The sequence below is a fragment of the Doryrhamphus excisus genome, unplaced genomic scaffold (assembly GCF_030265055.1).
Source record: "Doryrhamphus excisus isolate RoL2022-K1 unplaced genomic scaffold, RoL_Dexc_1.0 HiC_scaffold_24, whole genome shotgun sequence".
Classification (NCBI taxonomy): Eukaryota; Metazoa; Chordata; class Actinopteri; order Syngnathiformes; family Syngnathidae; genus Doryrhamphus; species Doryrhamphus excisus.
Genome location: NW_026652242.1, coordinates 1,287,200 through 1,304,312, shown reverse-complemented (window position 1 = coordinate 1,304,312; position 17,113 = coordinate 1,287,200).

The window sequence follows — 17,113 nt, the reverse complement described above, 5'->3', positions numbered from 1 at the left end:
CAGCCTGCAAACAACTGCAGGGTGCGTTCAAGGAAGCCAAGAAGCGGTTTCCACAGGCAGACATCTGGATCCCGTTAATCAATTTCTCCACCGACCTCCAGGAAGAACATCAGGGGGTACTGTTGCAGATGAACGACCATATTTCCCGGCATATGCCCTGCATCCCCCTACTGCCGGAGGTACACTTTGAGACGGTGGGGGATTGCATTCATTGGACCGAGTTGACAGCATTACACATGCTGGAGCATTGGATCGATTATTTAAACTTGTGTCCCCCTTAAACCTTGAAGGGAGGGGGATACCGGAGACACTGCCCAGAGGGGCGGAGAATGTAGTGGTTTTGACCAAGGACTTTCACCCTACGGAGGCACATTTAAAATTATTAGGCAAGGGGTTGACATTTGTACCTACGATTGACTTATACAAAAATCAAAAAATTCAAAGAAAATTGGACTTACAGGATTACCACCGGAAACTTAGAATTATGGAATATTTTGAAGGTAGGGCGGAGCAGGAACAACGACCGTTCTCAGGGCCGTCCACTTGGTTGCCACCCCCGGAAATGATGTCACCGGAACTAAAAGCACTGATTGAGGGTGACCAAAAAGATTTGGCACGTTTCGGATGGACACGACGGGAGAGACCAAATATCTCCCAGGCCGAAGTAAGGGCGTTAAGGGAATTGATGTCTAACAAACATATAATAATAAAACCGGCGGATAAAGGAAGTTCGGTAGTAATTATGGGACGAGACCAATACATTCAAGAAGGTTATCGACAATTAAAGGATCAGGAATACTATAAAAAATTAGACGGCCCGATTTATTTGGAGACCATCCCAATGGTACAAAGAATTATGATGGAATTGTATCGAAAAAAATTTATTACGGCCAAACAAAGAAATTACCTGATTGGAACCGGGGAACCGAGGGCAAGGAGATTTTATATGTTACCCAAAATCCATAAAAAGCCGGAACAATGGAATCCGCCGTTTGTGACTCCACCAGGCAGGCCTATCGTTTCGGATTGCGGAAGCGAGACCTACGGAACAGCGCAATACATCGACCATTTTTTGAACCCCTTATCGACCAAACACCCGGCGTATGTCAAGGACACTTATCATTTCATGGAATTAGTTAAAAACTTTAAAATCCCAGTGAATTCATTTTTCTTTTCCCTGGACGTTAACAACATGTACACGAACATAGACACGAAAGCCGGACTAGCAGCAGTCAAATACATATTTAATAAATACCCAGATAAGAGAAGACCGGACAAGGCCATTTTGGAACTATTGGAAATAAATTTAACCCGGAACGACTTTGAATTCAACTCTGAATTTTATTTGCAAATTAAGGGGACGGCGATGGGGAAAAGGTTCTCCCCCGCATATGCAAACATTTTTATGGCCAAGTGGGAGGAGGAGGCCTTAGGAAAATGCCCGATACAGCTGTTACATTATTTAAGGTATTTGGACGATATATGGGGCATTTGGTCGGGATCAAAGGAAGACTTTCTAAAATTCATAGACATTTTAAATTCACACGATCCCTCCATAAAATTAAAATACGAAATCAATGACAATTCAATCAATTTTTTGGACACAACGGTGTATAAGGGACCCAAATTTTGGACAAACAATACATTAGACATTAAAGTTTTCTTTAAAGAAACGGACACGCACGCACTTCTGTTCAAGAATAGTTTTCACCCAAAACATACTTTTAGAGGCATAGTTAAATCCCAACTGTTACGATTTGACCGGATTTGTACACAGGAGGAAGACTTTTGGGAAGCAGTAAGGATTCTATTTAAGGCATTAAGACAACGGGGGTATAGAAGGCCAATGCTGCAACATTGTCTGAAGACTTTCAGGGACAGGACAAGAAAGGATGATACAAGAGGCATTCCGATAATCACCTATTTTTCCACGGCAAGTAGGGTAATCACCTCCATAATAAAGAAAAACTACAAAGAGAAACTTGGGAACATGGATGCCTGGTCAAAATGTACCCCCATCAGAGCCTACAGAAAACACAAAAGCCTCAGAGACATGTTGGTCAAGGCAAGAATAAAACCATTCCGGAGAGAGACCAAGGAACCCACGCCGAAATACTTTTATAAACTTAAATTCATAACTAATAGGACGAACAACAGAGTAATTAAAATCAAACAAAATTTCACTTTAAGTACATCCAATTGTGTATATGTACTATTTTGCGCAAAATGCAGAAAACAATATGTCGGCGAGACCAAAAATTCGATTAGAATCAGAATGTGGCAACATAGATATAACATTAAAAACAAAAAAGGAATGGATAAGCCATTGGTTCGCCATTTTGGACGACATGGGTTAAGGGAAATGCGAGTGGCGGGATTGCAAACTAATTTGGGATGGGAAGACAGGGATAGAAAAAGGGCAGAAAGGAATTGGATTCGGATTCTGGGTACTAAAATGCCGGGGGGACTAAATAAGGCTTAAAAGGAAGAAAGGGTGGGAAGGAAGGTGGATGAACGGGAGGAGGAATGGGGGCCCTAGCCCCAACCCCTAACCCTAACCCTAACCCTAACCCTAACCCTAACCCTAACCTTGGCCCTAACCCTAACCCTAACCCTAACCCTGGCCCTAACCCTAACCCTAACCCTGGCCCTAACCCTAACCCTAACCCTAGCCCTAACCCTAACCCTAACCCTAGCCCTAACCCTAACCCTAACCCTAACCCTAACCCTAACCCTAGCCCTAACCCTAACCCTAACCCTAACCCTAACCCTAACCCTAGGCCCAACCCTAACCCTAACCCTACCCCCAACCCTAACCCTAACCCTAACCCCAATAAATAAATAAATAAATAAACATATAAATATATAATTATATAAATATGTAAATATATCAATAAATGAATAAATATCTAAAAACACATAAATATATAAATACATGAATGGGTAGACATCATCTATAAGGTTCAATTCATGGGGAAAGGGAAGGAAGGAAAAACGAGAATGGAGAAGTTAAAAGACAAGTGAAACTTTCAAGTTTGGTTTAGACACTTTAAAGTTGGAGTGCAAGTTGAAAGTGCCTCACTTTGCACTTTGCTTTTGTTGGATCAACACCAGCTGCATTAGTTGTGTGAATTGATCAGTGGTGTGTTTGCCTGAAGAAGGCCCACAGCGGCCGAAACGTCGCGAGAACACACCCACCAAGCCTTTTAAGGTCTTTTTTGTTTAAGAACTTTATTTGTTTGCTTGTTTACTTGTTTGTTTGTGTGTTTGTTTATTTGTTTATTTTTACATTTCTTAAAATAAAAAAAATCCAAAAAAATTTACAAAATCAGATAAAAATAAAGAAAAAAATCACAAAACATAAAAAATCATAAAAAAATACATACAATTTCATACTCGGTGTACCAACATGGACCCAAGGGAGGGGGGTTGGACACTAGTGCAGCACGGGAGGCGTCGTGCCCGTGCCCACAGGAGGGACACACGACCGCAAGGGGCCATCTCCCAGTCCCGACAGGGGGGAGGTCCCAACTGGAGGGGGGCCAGAGCATTCTCTACTGCCCCCCCGAATAGAGGGGGCAGGGGGGCTCAGCCCTACACGCCTAACTGGCCAGTGCCACCTTCAGGTCAATGGACCTCCTCCCGTCGTCCGCCAAGACAAGCTCGCACGCAGTCTCGCTCCTACGCATCTGTAGTGAGTCAAGGAGTGGGGAGGAATCACCAATGGCCAAGATGGAGAACGGAGACTCGAACGCACCAACAACCAATGGATCCGGCAATGGGACAGAGGGTGCGAAGATTCCTAAAAGTGATTAAGATGATACACCACTTGGAAAATGTGACCCCCGGACCAGACTACGAGGGGCCGAGAGTGATCAACAGGGTGGTGGACATCTTGACCACGATGATCAAACCGGCTTCCCCTTCCTCGATAACGGAGGAGTTAATTTGGGGGAATGCCAAAAATTGGGGCCACACAACATTGGTGATTCTCCAAGACCATTACCAGGCTTCCCTAGAGGAAACATTGAGGGAAATAACGGACAATTGGATCCAAGATTGGAACCAACTATTTGAGGTTGCAGTGAGATGGGCCCAACGAAACCTTCCCCGACTGAGGAGACAAGTCATCGAACATGCAAGGGCAAGGATTGCCTCATGTGCGCCAGTGGCAGGGGGAATAGGCCAGTCGTTAGGAGAAGATGGAGTCCCGGATCAACAGGAAGTCCAACAATCCAACCAAGAAGTCCGACAACCTGACCAGCCGAGACCCGAACCTGTGGCTAGGAATTCCGTTGGAACCATGACGGAGCCGGGGGAAGATCCCGTAACCCTACAGAGGAATGAAGTAGAGGGGCCACCAACGCAAGCACCGGTGGCTTCGGAGGGACCCCAGCAGGAATTTGGTGATTCGCCCAAGCCACAGAGGAGAGAGAGGAGAGAGAGGAAAAGAGAAAAAACAAAAGAAAGAACAGCAAGCACACAGGCGGTCGAACAACTGATAGATGTAGGGGGGAGAGATAACACGACACAAAGAGACGGACCGAGGAGTGAAGGGGAACAGAGTTGTTTGATGGATGACACACATGGGGCAGACCTAGATACGACGCCCACGTTACCTCTGATAGGCAGTGGAAGAAGAGCCGACATATATACAGAGATGATGGAAGAACAGAATATGGAACTGGAATTAGAGGATACAGAGAGCACTTCGGATTCGGAATCGGCGAGAGAGGAAGACACTCGGGAATCCGAGGAAGAAGAGGACTGCGCACCCACCCCGGAATGGCCGAGATTCAGAGTAACAAGGCATGCAAATACCAACCGTAAAAACACACAATGGGAGTTGACGGTCAACAAACGGTGGTTGATTCTGGGAGACTCGAATGTGTCCAGGTTCCCACAACACACTCTCCCGGATTTGCAGATAGATAGCTTCCCGGGGGCCACATTTCGCAATGCCGAACTGTTGATGGCGAAGGCGAAGGTGGTGGGCATAGTGGAGAAAGTAGTGTTGTCATTCGGAATCAACTGTAAAGAGCAAAACTTTAGGGCCACAGCCTGCAAACAACTGCAGGGTGCGTTCAAGGAAGCCAAGAAGCGGTTTCCACAGGCAGACATCTGGATCCCGTTAATCCATTTCTCCACCGACCTCCAGGAAGAACATCATGGGGTACTGTTGCAGATGAACGACCATATTTCCCGGCATATGCCCTGCATCCCCCTACTGCCGGAGGTACACTTTGAGACGGTGGGGGATTGCATTCATTGGACCGAGTTGACAGCATTACACATGCTGGAGCATTGGATCGATTATTTAAACTTGTGTCCCCCTTAAACCTTGAAGGGAGGGGGATACCGGAGACACTGCCCAGAGGGGCGGAGAATGTAGTGGTTTTGACCAAGGACTTTCACCCTACGGAGGCACATTTAAAATTATTAGGCAAGGGGTTGACATTTGTACCTACGATTGACTTATACAAAAATCAAAAAATTCAAAGAAAATTGGACTTACAGGATTACCACCGGAAACTTAGAATTATGGAATATTTTGAAGGTAGGGCGGAGCAGGAACAACGACCGTTCTCAGGGCCGTCCACTTGGTTGCCACCCCCGGAAATGATGTCACCGGAACTAAAAGCACTGATTGAGGGTGACCAAAAAGATTTGGCACGTTTCGGATGGACACGACGGGAGAGACCAAATATCTCCCAGGCCGAAGTAAGGGCGTTAAGGGAATTGATGTCTAACAAACATATAATAATAAAACCGGCGGATAAAGGAAGTTCGGTAGTAATTATGGGACGAGACCAATACATTCAAGAAGGTTATCGACAATTAAAGGATCAGGAATACTATAAAAAATTAGACGGCCCGATTTATTTGGAGACCATCCCAATGGTACAAAGAATTATGATGGAATTGTATCGAAAAAATTTTATTACGGCCAAACAAAGAAATTACCTGATTGGAACCGGGGAACCGAGGGCAAGGAGATTTTATATGTTACCCAAAATCCATAAAAAGCCGGAACAATGGAATCCGCCGTTTGTGACTCCACCAGGCAGGCCTATCGTTTCGGATTGCGGAAGCGAGACCTACGGAACAGCGCAATACATCGACCATTTTTTGAACCCCTTATCGACCAAACACCCGGCGTATGTCAAGGACACTTATCATTTCATCGAATTAGTTAAAAACTTTAAAATCCCAGTGAATTCATTTTTCTTTTCCCTGGACGTTAACAACATGTACACGAACATAGACACGAAAGCCGGACTAGCAGCAGTCAAATACATATTTAATAAATACCCAGATAAGAGAAGACCGGACAAGGCCATTTTGGAACTATTGGAAATAAATTTAACCCGGAACGACTTTGAATTCAACTCTGAATTTTATTTGCAAATTAAGGGGACGGCGATGGGGAAAAGGTTCTCCCCCGCATATGCAAACATTTTTATGGCCAAGTGGGAGGAGGAGGCCTTAGGAAAATGCCCGATACAGCCGTTACATTATTTAAGGTATTTGGACGATATATGGGGCATTTGGTCGGGATCAAAGGAAGACTTTCTAAAATTCATAGACATTTTAAATTCACACGATCCCTCCATAAAATTAAAATACGAAATCAATGACAATTCAATCAATTTTTTGGACACAACGGTGTATAAGGGACCCAAATTTTGGACAAACAATACATTAGACATTAAAGTTTTCTTTAAAGAAACGGACACGCACGCACTTCTGTTCAAGAATAGTTTTCACCCAAAACATACTTTTAGAGGCATAGTTAAATCCCAACTGTTACGATTTGACCGGATTTGTACACAGGAGGAAGACTTTTGGGAAGCAGTAAGGATTCTATTTAAGGCATTAAGACAACGGGGGTATAGAAGGCCAATGCTGCAACATTGTCTGAAGACTTTCAGGGACAGGACAAGAAAGGATGATACAAGAGGCATTCCGATAATCACCTATTTTTCCACGGCAAGTAGGGTAATCACCTCCATAATAAAGAAAAACTACAAAGAGAAACTTGGGAACATGGATGCCTGGTCAAAATGTACCCCCATCAGAGCCTACAGAAAACACAAAAGCCTCAGAGACATGTTGGTCAAGGCAAGAATAAAACCATTCCGGAGAGAGACCAAGGAACCCACGCCGAAATACTTTTATAAACTTAAATTCATAACTAATAGGACGAACAACAGAGTAATTAAAATCAAACAAAATTTCACTTTAAGTACATCCAATTGTGTATATGTACTATTTTGCGCAAAATGCAGAAAACAATATGTCGGCGAGACCAAAAATTCGATTAGAATCAGAATGTGGCAACATAGATATAACATTAAAAACAAAAAAGGAATGGATAAGCCATTGGTTCGCCATTTTGGACGACATGGGTTAAGGGAAATGCGAGTGGCGGGATTGCAAACTAATTTGGGATGGGAAGACAGGGATAGAAAAAGGGCAGAAAGGAATTGGATTCGGATTCTGGGTACTAAAATGCCGGGGGGACTAAATAAGGCTTAAAAGGAAGAAAGGGTGGGAAGGAAGGTGGATGAACGGGAGGAGGAATGGGGGCCCTAGCCCCAACCCCTAACCCTAACCCTAACCCTAACCCTAACCCTAACCTTGGCCCTAACCCTAACCCTAACCCTAACCCTGGCCCTAACCCTAACCCTAACCCTGGCCCTAACCCTAACCCTAACCCTAGCCCTAACCCTAACCCTAACCCTAACCCTAGCCCTAACCCTAACCCTAACCCTAACCCTAACCCTAACCCTAACCCTAGCCCTAACCCTAACCCTAACCCTAACCCTAACCCTAGGCCCAACCCTAACCCTAACCCTACCCCCAACCCTAACCCTAACCCTAACCCCAATAAATAAATAAATAAATAAACATATAAATATATAATTATATAAATATGTAAATATATCAATAAATGAATAAATATCTAAAAACACATAAATATATAAATACATGAATGGGTAGACATCATCTATAAGGTTCAATTCATGGGGAAAGGGAAGGAAGGAAAAAAGAGAATGGAGAAGTTAAAAGACAAGTGAAACTTTCAAGTTTGGTTTAGACACTTTAAAGTTGGAGTGCAAGTTGAAAGTGCCTCACTTTGCACTTTGCTTTTGTTGGATCAACACCAGCTGCATTAGTTGTGTGAATTGATCAGTGGTGTGTTTGCCTGAAGAAGGCCCACAGCGGCCGAAACGTCGCGAGAACACACCCACCAAGCCTTTTAAGGTCTTTTTTGTTTAAGAACTTTATTTGTTTGCTTGTTTACTTGTTTGTTTGTGTGTTTGTTTATTTGTTTATTTTTACATTTCTTAAAATAAAAAAAATCCAAAAAAATTTACAAAATCAGATAAAAATAAAGAAAAAAATCACAAAACATAAAAAATCATAAAAAAATACATACAATTTCATACTCGGTGTACCAACATGGACCCAAGGGAGGGGGGTTGGACACTAGTGCAGCACGGGAGGCGTCGTGCCCGTGCCCACAGGAGGGACACACGACCGCAAGGGGCCATCTCCCAGTCCCGACAGGGGGGAGGTCCCAACTGGAGGGGGGCCAGAGCATTCTCTACTGCCCCCCCGAATAGAGGGGGCAGGGGGGCTCAGCCCTACACGCCTAACTGGCCAGTGCCACCTTCAGGTCAATGGACCTCCTCCCGTCGTCCGCCAAGACAAGCTCGCACGCAGTCTCGCTCCTACGCATCTGTAGTGAGTCAAGGAGTGGGGAGGAATCACCAATGGCCAAGATGGAGAACGGAGACTCGAACGCACCAACAACCAATGGATCCGGCAATGGGACAGAGGGTGCGAAGATTCCTAAAAGTGATTAAGATGATACACCACTTGGAAAATGTGACCCCCGGACCAGACTACGAGGGGCCGAGAGTGATCAACAGGGTGGTGGACATCTTGACCACGATGATCAAACCGGCTTCCCCTTCCTCGATAACGGAGGAGTTAATTTGGGGGAATGCCAAAAATTGGGGCCACACAACATTGGTGATTCTCCAAGACCATTACCAGGCTTCCCTAGAGGAAACATTGAGGGAAATAACGGACAATTGGATCCAAGATTGGAACCAACTATTTGAGGTTGCAGTGAGATGGGCCCAACGAAACCTTCCCCGACTGAGGAGACAAGTCATCGAACATGCAAGGGCAAGGATTGCCTCATGTGCGCCAGTGGCAGGGGGAATAGGCCAGTCGTTAGGAGAAGATGGAGTCCCGGATCAACAGGAAGTCCAACAATCCAACCAAGAAGTCCGACAACCTGACCAGCCGAGACCCGAACCTGTGGCTAGGAATTCCGTTGGAACCATGACGGAGCCGGGGGAAGATCCCGTAACCCTACAGAGGAATGAAGTAGAGGGGCCACGAACGCAAGCACCGGTGGCTTCGGAGGGACCCCAGCAGGAATTTGGTGATTCGCCCAAGCCACAGAGGAGAGAGAGGAGAGAGAGGAAAAGAGAAAAAACAAAAGAAAGAACAGCAAGCACACAGGCGGTCGAACAACTGATAGATGTAGGGGGGAGAGATAACACGACACAAAGAGACGGACCGAGGAGTGAAGGGGAACAGAGTTGTTTGATGGATGACACACATGGGGCAGACCTAGATACGACGCCCACGTTACCTCTGATAGGCAGTGGAAGAAGAGCCGACATATATACAGAGATGATGGAAGAACAGAATATGGAACTGGAATTAGAGGATACAGAGAGCACTTCGGATTCGGAATCGGCGAGAGAGGAAGACACTCGGGAATCCGAGGAAGAAGAGGACTGCGCACCCACCCCGGAATGGCCGAGATTCAGAGTAACAAGGCATGCAAATACCAACCGTAAAAACACACAATGGGAGTTGACGGTCAACAAACGGTGGTTGATTCTGGGAGACTCGAATGTGTCCAGGTTCCCACAACACACTCTCCCGGATTTGCAGATAGATAGCTTCCCGGGGGCCACATTTCGCAATGCCGAACTGTTGATGGCGAAGGCGAAGGTGGTGGGCATAGTGGAGAAAGTAGTGTTGTCATTCGGAATCAACTGTAAAGAGCAAAACTTTAGGGCCACAGCCTGCAAACAACTGCAGGGTGCGTTCAAGGAAGCCAAGAAGCGGTTTCCACAGGCAGACATCTGGATCCCGTTAATCAATTTCTCCACCGACCTCCAGGAAGAACATCAGGGGGTACTGTTGCAGATGAACGACCATATTTCCCGGCATATGCCCTGCATCCCCCTACTGCCGGAGGTACACTTTGAGACGGTGGGGGATTGCATTCATTGGACCGAGTTGACAGCATTACACATGCTGGAGCATTGGATCGATTATTTAAACTTGTGTCCCCCTTAAACCTTGAAGGGAGGGGGATACCGGAGACACTGCCCAGAGGGGCGGAGAATGTAGTGGTTTTGACCAAGGACTTTCACCCTACGGAGGCACATTTAAAATTATTAGGCAAGGGGTTGACATTTGTACCTACGATTGACTTATACAAAAATCAAAAAATTCAAAGAAAATTGGACTTACAGGATTACCACCGGAAACTTAGAATTATGGAATATTTTGAAGGTAGGGCGGAGCAGGAACAACGACCGTTCTCAGGGCCGTCCACTTGGTTGCCACCCCCGGAAATGATGTCACCGGAACTAAAAGCACTGATTGAGGGTGACCAAAAAGATTTGGCACGTTTCGGATGGACACGACGGGAGAGACCAAATATCTCCCAGGCCGAAGTAAGGGCGTTAAGGGAATTGATGTCTAACAAACATATAATAATAAAACCGGCGGATAAAGGAAGTTCGGTAGTAATTATGGGACGAGACCAATACATTCAAGAAGGTTATCGACAATTAAAGGATCAGGAATACTATAAAAAATTAGACGGCCCGATTTATTTGGAGACCATCCCAATGGTACAAAGAATTATGATGGAATTGTATCGAAAAAAAATTATTACGGCCAAACAAAGAAATTACCTGATTGGAACCGGGGAACCGAGGGCAAGGAGATTTTATATGTTACCCAAAATCCATAAAAAGCCGGAACAATGGAATCCGCCGTTTGTGACTCCACCAGGCAGGCCTATCGTTTCGGATTGCGGAAGCGAGACCTACGGAACAGCGCAATACATCGACCATTTTTTGAAGCCCTTATCGACCAAACACCCGGCGTATGTCAAGGACACTTATCATTTCATCGAATTAGTTAAAAACTTTAAAATCCCAGTGAATTCATTTTTCTTTTCCCTGGACGTTAACAACATGTACACGAACATAGACACGAAAGCCGGACTAGCAGCAGTCAAATACATATTTAATAAATACCCAGATAAGAGAAGACCGGACAAGGCCATTTTGGAACTATTGGAAATAAATTTAACCCGGAACGACTTTGAATTCAACTCTGAATTTTATTTGCAAATTAAGGGGACGGCGATGGGGAAAAGGTTCTCCCCCGCATATGCAAACATTTTTATGGCCAAGTGGGAGGAGGAGGCCTTAGGAAAATGCCCGATACAGCCGTTACATTATTTAAGGTATTTGGACGATATATGGGGCATTTGGTCGGGATCAAAGGAAGACTTTCTAAAATTCATAGACATTTTAAATTCACACGATCCCTCCATAAAATTAAAATACGAAATCAATGACAATTCAATCAATTTTTTGGACACAACGGTGTATAAGGGACCCAAATTTTGGACAAACAATACATTAGACATTAAAGTTTTCTTTAAAGAAACGGACACGCACGCACTTCTGTTCAAGAATAGTTTTCACCCAAAACATACTTTTAGAGGCATAGTTAAATCCCAACTGTTACGATTTGACCGGATTTGTACACAGGAGGAAGACTTTTGGGAAGCAGTAAGGATTATATTTAAGGCATTAAGACAACGGGGGTATAGAAGGCCAATGCTGCAACATTGTCTGAAGACTTTCAGGGACAGGACAAGAAAGGATGATACAAGAGGCATTCCGATAATCACCTATTTTTCCACGGCAAGTAGGGTAATCACCTCCATAATAAAGAAAAACTACAAAGAGAAACTTGGGAACATGGATGCCTGGTCAAAATGTACCCCCATCAGAGCCTACAGAAAACACAAAAGCCTCAGAGACATGTTGGTCAAGGCAAGAATAAAACCATTCCGGAGAGAGACCAAGGAACCCACGCCGAAATACTTTTATAAACTTAAATTCATAACTAATAGGACGAACAACAGAGTAATTAAAATCAAACAAAATTTCACTTTAAGTACATCCAATTGTGTATATGTACTATTTTGCGCAAAATGCAGAAAACAATATGTCGGCGAGACCAAAAATTCGATTAGAATCAGAATGTGGCAACATAGATATAACATTAAAAACAAAAAAGGAATGGATAAGCCATTGGTTCGCCATTTTGGACGACATGGGTTAAGGGAAATGCGAGTGGCGGGATTGCAAACTAATTTGGGATGGGAAGACAGGGATAGAAAAAGGGCAGAAAGGAATTGGATTCGGATTCTGGGTACTAAAATGCCGGGGGGACTAAATAAGGCTTAAAAGGAAGAAAGGGTGGGAAGGAAGGTGGATGAACGGGAGGAGGAATGGGGGCCCTAGCCCCAACCCCTAACCCTAACCCTAACCCTAACCCTAACCCTAACCTTGGCCCTAACCCTAACCCTAACCCTAACCCTAACCCTGGCCCTAACCCTAACCCTAACCCTGGCCCTAACCCTAACCCTAACCCTAGCCCTAACCCTAACCCTAACCCTAACCCTAGCCCTAACCCTAACCCTAACCCTAACCCTAGCCCTAACCCTAACCCTAACCCTAACCCTAACCCTAGGCCCAACCCTAACCCTAACCCTACCCCCAACCCTAACCCTAACCCTAACCCCAATAAATAAATAAATAAATAAACATATAAATATATAATTATATAAATATGTAAATATATCAATAAATGAATAAATATCTAAAAACACATAAATATATAAATACATGAATGGGTAGACATCATCTATAAGGTTCAATTCATGGGGAAAGGGAAGGAAGGAAAAAAGAGAATGGAGAAGTTAAAAGACAAGTGAAACTTTCAAGTTTGGTTTAGACACTTTAAAGTTGGAGTGCAAGTTGAAAGTGCCTCACTTTGCACTTTGCTTTTGTTGGATCAACACCAGCTGCATTAGTTGTGTGAATTGATCAGTGGTGTGTTTGCCTGAAGAAGGCCCACAGCGGCCGAAACGTCGCGAGAACACACCCACCAAGCCTTTTAAGGTCTTTTTTGTTTAAGAACTTTATTTGTTTGCTTGTTTACTTGTTTGTTTGTGTGTTTGTTTATTTGTTTATTTTTACATTTCTTAAAATAAAAAAAATCCAAAAAAATTTACAAAATCAGATAAAAATAAAGAAAAAAATCACAAAACATAAAAAATCATAAAAAAATACATACAATTTCATACTCGGTGTACCAACATGGACCCAAGGGAGGGGGGTTGGACACTAGTGCAGCACGGGAGGCGTCGTGCCCGTGCCCACAGGAGGGACACACGACCGCAAGGGGCCATCTCCCAGTCCCGACAGGGGGGAGGTCCCAACTGGAGGGGGGCCAGAGCATTCTCTACTGCCCCCCCGAATAGAGGGGGCAGGGGGGCTCAGCCCTACACGCCTAACTGGCCAGTGCCACCTTCAGGTCAATGGACCTCCTCCCGTCGTCCGCCAAGACAAGCTCGCACGCAGTCTCGCTCCTACGCATCTGTAGTGAGTCAAGGAGTGGGGAGGAATCACCAATGGCCAAGATGGAGAACGGAGACTCGAACGCACCAACAACCAATGGATCCGGCAATGGGACAGAGGGTGCGAAGATTCCTAAAAGTGATTAAGATGATACACCACTTGGAAAATGTGACCCCCGGACCAGACTACGAGGGGCCGAGAGTGATCAACAGGGTGGTGGACATCTTGACCACGATGATCAAACCGGCTTCCCCTTCCTCGATAACGGAGGAGTTAATTTGGGGGAATGCCAAAAATTGGGGCCACACAACATTGGTGATTCTCCAAGACCATTACCAGGCTTCCCTAGAGGAAACATTGAGGGAAATAACGGACAATTGGATCCAAGATTGGAACCAACTATTTGAGGTTGCAGTGAGATGGGCCCAACGAAACCTTCCCCGACTGAGGAGACAAGTCATCGAACATGCAAGGGCAAGGATTGCCTCATGTGCGCCAGTGGCAGGGGGAATAGGCCAGTCGTTAGGAGAAGATGGAGTCCCGGATCAACAGGAAGTCCAACAATCCAACCAAGAAGTCCGACAACCTGACCAGCCGAGACCCGAACCTGTGGCTAGGAATTCCGTTGGAACCATGACGGAGCCGGGGGAAGATCCCGTAACCCTACAGAGGAATGAAGTAGAGGGGCCACCAACGCAAGCACCGGTGGCTTCGGAGGGACCCCAGCAGGAATTTGGTGATTCGCCCAAGCCACAGAGGAGAGAGAGGAGAGAGAGGAAAAGAGAAAAAACAAAAGAAAGAACAGCAAGCACACAGGCGGTCGAACAACTGATAGATGTAGGGGGGAGAGATAACACGACACAAAGAGACGGACCGAGGAGTGAAGGGGAACAGAGTTGTTTGATGGATGACACACATGGGGCAGACCTAGATACGACGCCCACGTTACCTCTGATAGGCAGTGGAAGAAGAGCCGACATATATACAGAGATGATGGAAGAACAGAATATGGAACTGGAATTAGAGGATACAGAGAGCACTTCGGATTCGGAATCGGCGAGAGAGGAAGACACTCGGGAATCCGAGGAAGAAGAGGACTGCGCACCCACCCCGGAATGGCCGAGATTCAGAGTAACAAGGCATGCAAATACCAACCGTAAAAACACACAATGGGAGTTGACGGTCAACAAACGGTGGTTGATTCTGGGAGACTCGAATGTGTCCAGGTTCCCACAACACACTCTCCCGGATTTGCAGATAGATAGCTTCCCGGGGGCCACATTTCGCAATGCCGAACTGTTGATGGCGAAGGCGAAGGTGGTGGGCATAGTGGAGAAAGTAGTGTTGTCATTCGGAATCAACTGTAAAGAGCAAAACTTTAGGGCCACAGCCTGCAAACAACTGCAGGGTGCGTTCAAGGAAGCCAAGAAGCGGTTTCCACAGGCAGACATCTGGATCCCGTTAATCAATTTCTCCACCGACCTCCAGGAAGAACATCAGGGGGTACTGTTGCAGATGAACGACCATATTTCCCGGCATATGCCCTGCATCCCCCTACTGCCGGAGGTACACTTTGAGACGGTGGGGGATTGCATTCATTGGACCGAGTTGACAGCATTACACATGCTGGAGCATTGGATCGATTATTTAAACTTGTGTCCCCCTTAAACCTTGAAGGGAGGGGGATACCGGAGACACTGCCCAGAGGGGCGGAGAATGTAGTGGTTTTGACCAAGGACTTTCACCCTACGGAGGCACATTTAAAATTATTAGGCAAGGGGTTGACATTTGTACCTACGATTGACTTATACAAAAATCAAAAAATTCAAAGAAAATTGGACTTACAGGATTACCACCGGAAACTTAGAATTATGGAATATTTTGAAGGTAGGGCGGAGCAGGAACAACGACCGTTCTCAGGGCCGTCCACTTGGTTGCCACCCCCGGAAATGATGTCACCGGAACTAAAAGCACTGATTGAGGGTGACCAAAAAGATTTGGCACGTTTCGGATGGACACGACGGGAGAGACCAAATATCTCCCAGGCCGAAGTAAGGGCGTTAAGGGAATTGATGTCTAACAAACATATAATAATAAAACCGGCGGATAAAGGAAGTTCGGTAGTAATTATGGGACGAGACCAATACATTCAAGAAGGTTATCGACAATTAAAGGATCAGGAATACTATAAAAAATTAGACGGCCCGATTTATTTGGAGACCATCCCAATGGTACAAAGAATTATGATGGAATTGTATCGAAAAAAATTTATTACGGCCAAACAAAGAAATTACCTGATTGGAACCGGGGAACCGAGGGCAAGGAGATTTTATATGTTACCCAAAATCCATAAAAAGCCGGAACAATGGAATCCGCCGTTTGTGACTCCACCAGGCAGGCCTATCGTTTCGGATTGCGGAAGCGAGACCTACGGAACAGCGCAATACATCGACCATTTTTTGAACCCCTTATCGACCAAACACCCGGCGTATGTCAAGGACACTTATCATTTCATGGAATTAGTTAAAAACTTTAAAATCCCAGTGAATTCATTTTTCTTTTCCCTGGACGTTAACAACATGTACACGAACATAGACACGAAAGCCGGACTAGCAGCAGTCAAATACATATTTAATAAATACCCAGATAAGAGAAGACCGGACAAGGCCATTTTGGAACTATTGGAAATAAATTTAACCCGGAACGACTTTGAATTCAACTCTGAATTTTATTTGCAAATTAAGGGGACGGCGATGGGGAAAAGGTTCTCCCCCGCATATGCAAACATTTTTATGGCCAAGTGGGAGGAGGAGGCCTTAGGAAAATGCCCGATACAGCCGTTACATTATTTAAGGTATTTGGACGATATATGGGGCATTTGGTCGGGATCAAAGGAAGACTTTCTAAAATTCATAGACATTTTAAATTCACACGATCCCTCCATAAAATTAAAATACGAAATCAATGACAATTCAATCAATTTTTTGGACACAACGGTGTATAAGGGACCCAAATTTTGGACAAACAATACATTAGACATTAAAGTTTTCTTTAAAGAAACGGACACGCACGCACTTCTGTTCAAGAATAGTTTTCACCCAAAACATACTTTTAGAGGCATAGTTAAATCCCAACTGTTACGATTTGACCGGATTTGTACACAGGAGGAAGACTTTTGGGAAGCAGTAAGGATTCTATTTAAGGCATTAAGACAACGGGGGTATAGAAGGCCAATGCTGCAACATTGTCTGAAGACTTTCAGGGACAGGACAAGAAAGGATGATACAAGAGGCATTCCGATAATCACCTATTTTTCCACGGCAAGTAGGGTAATCACCTCC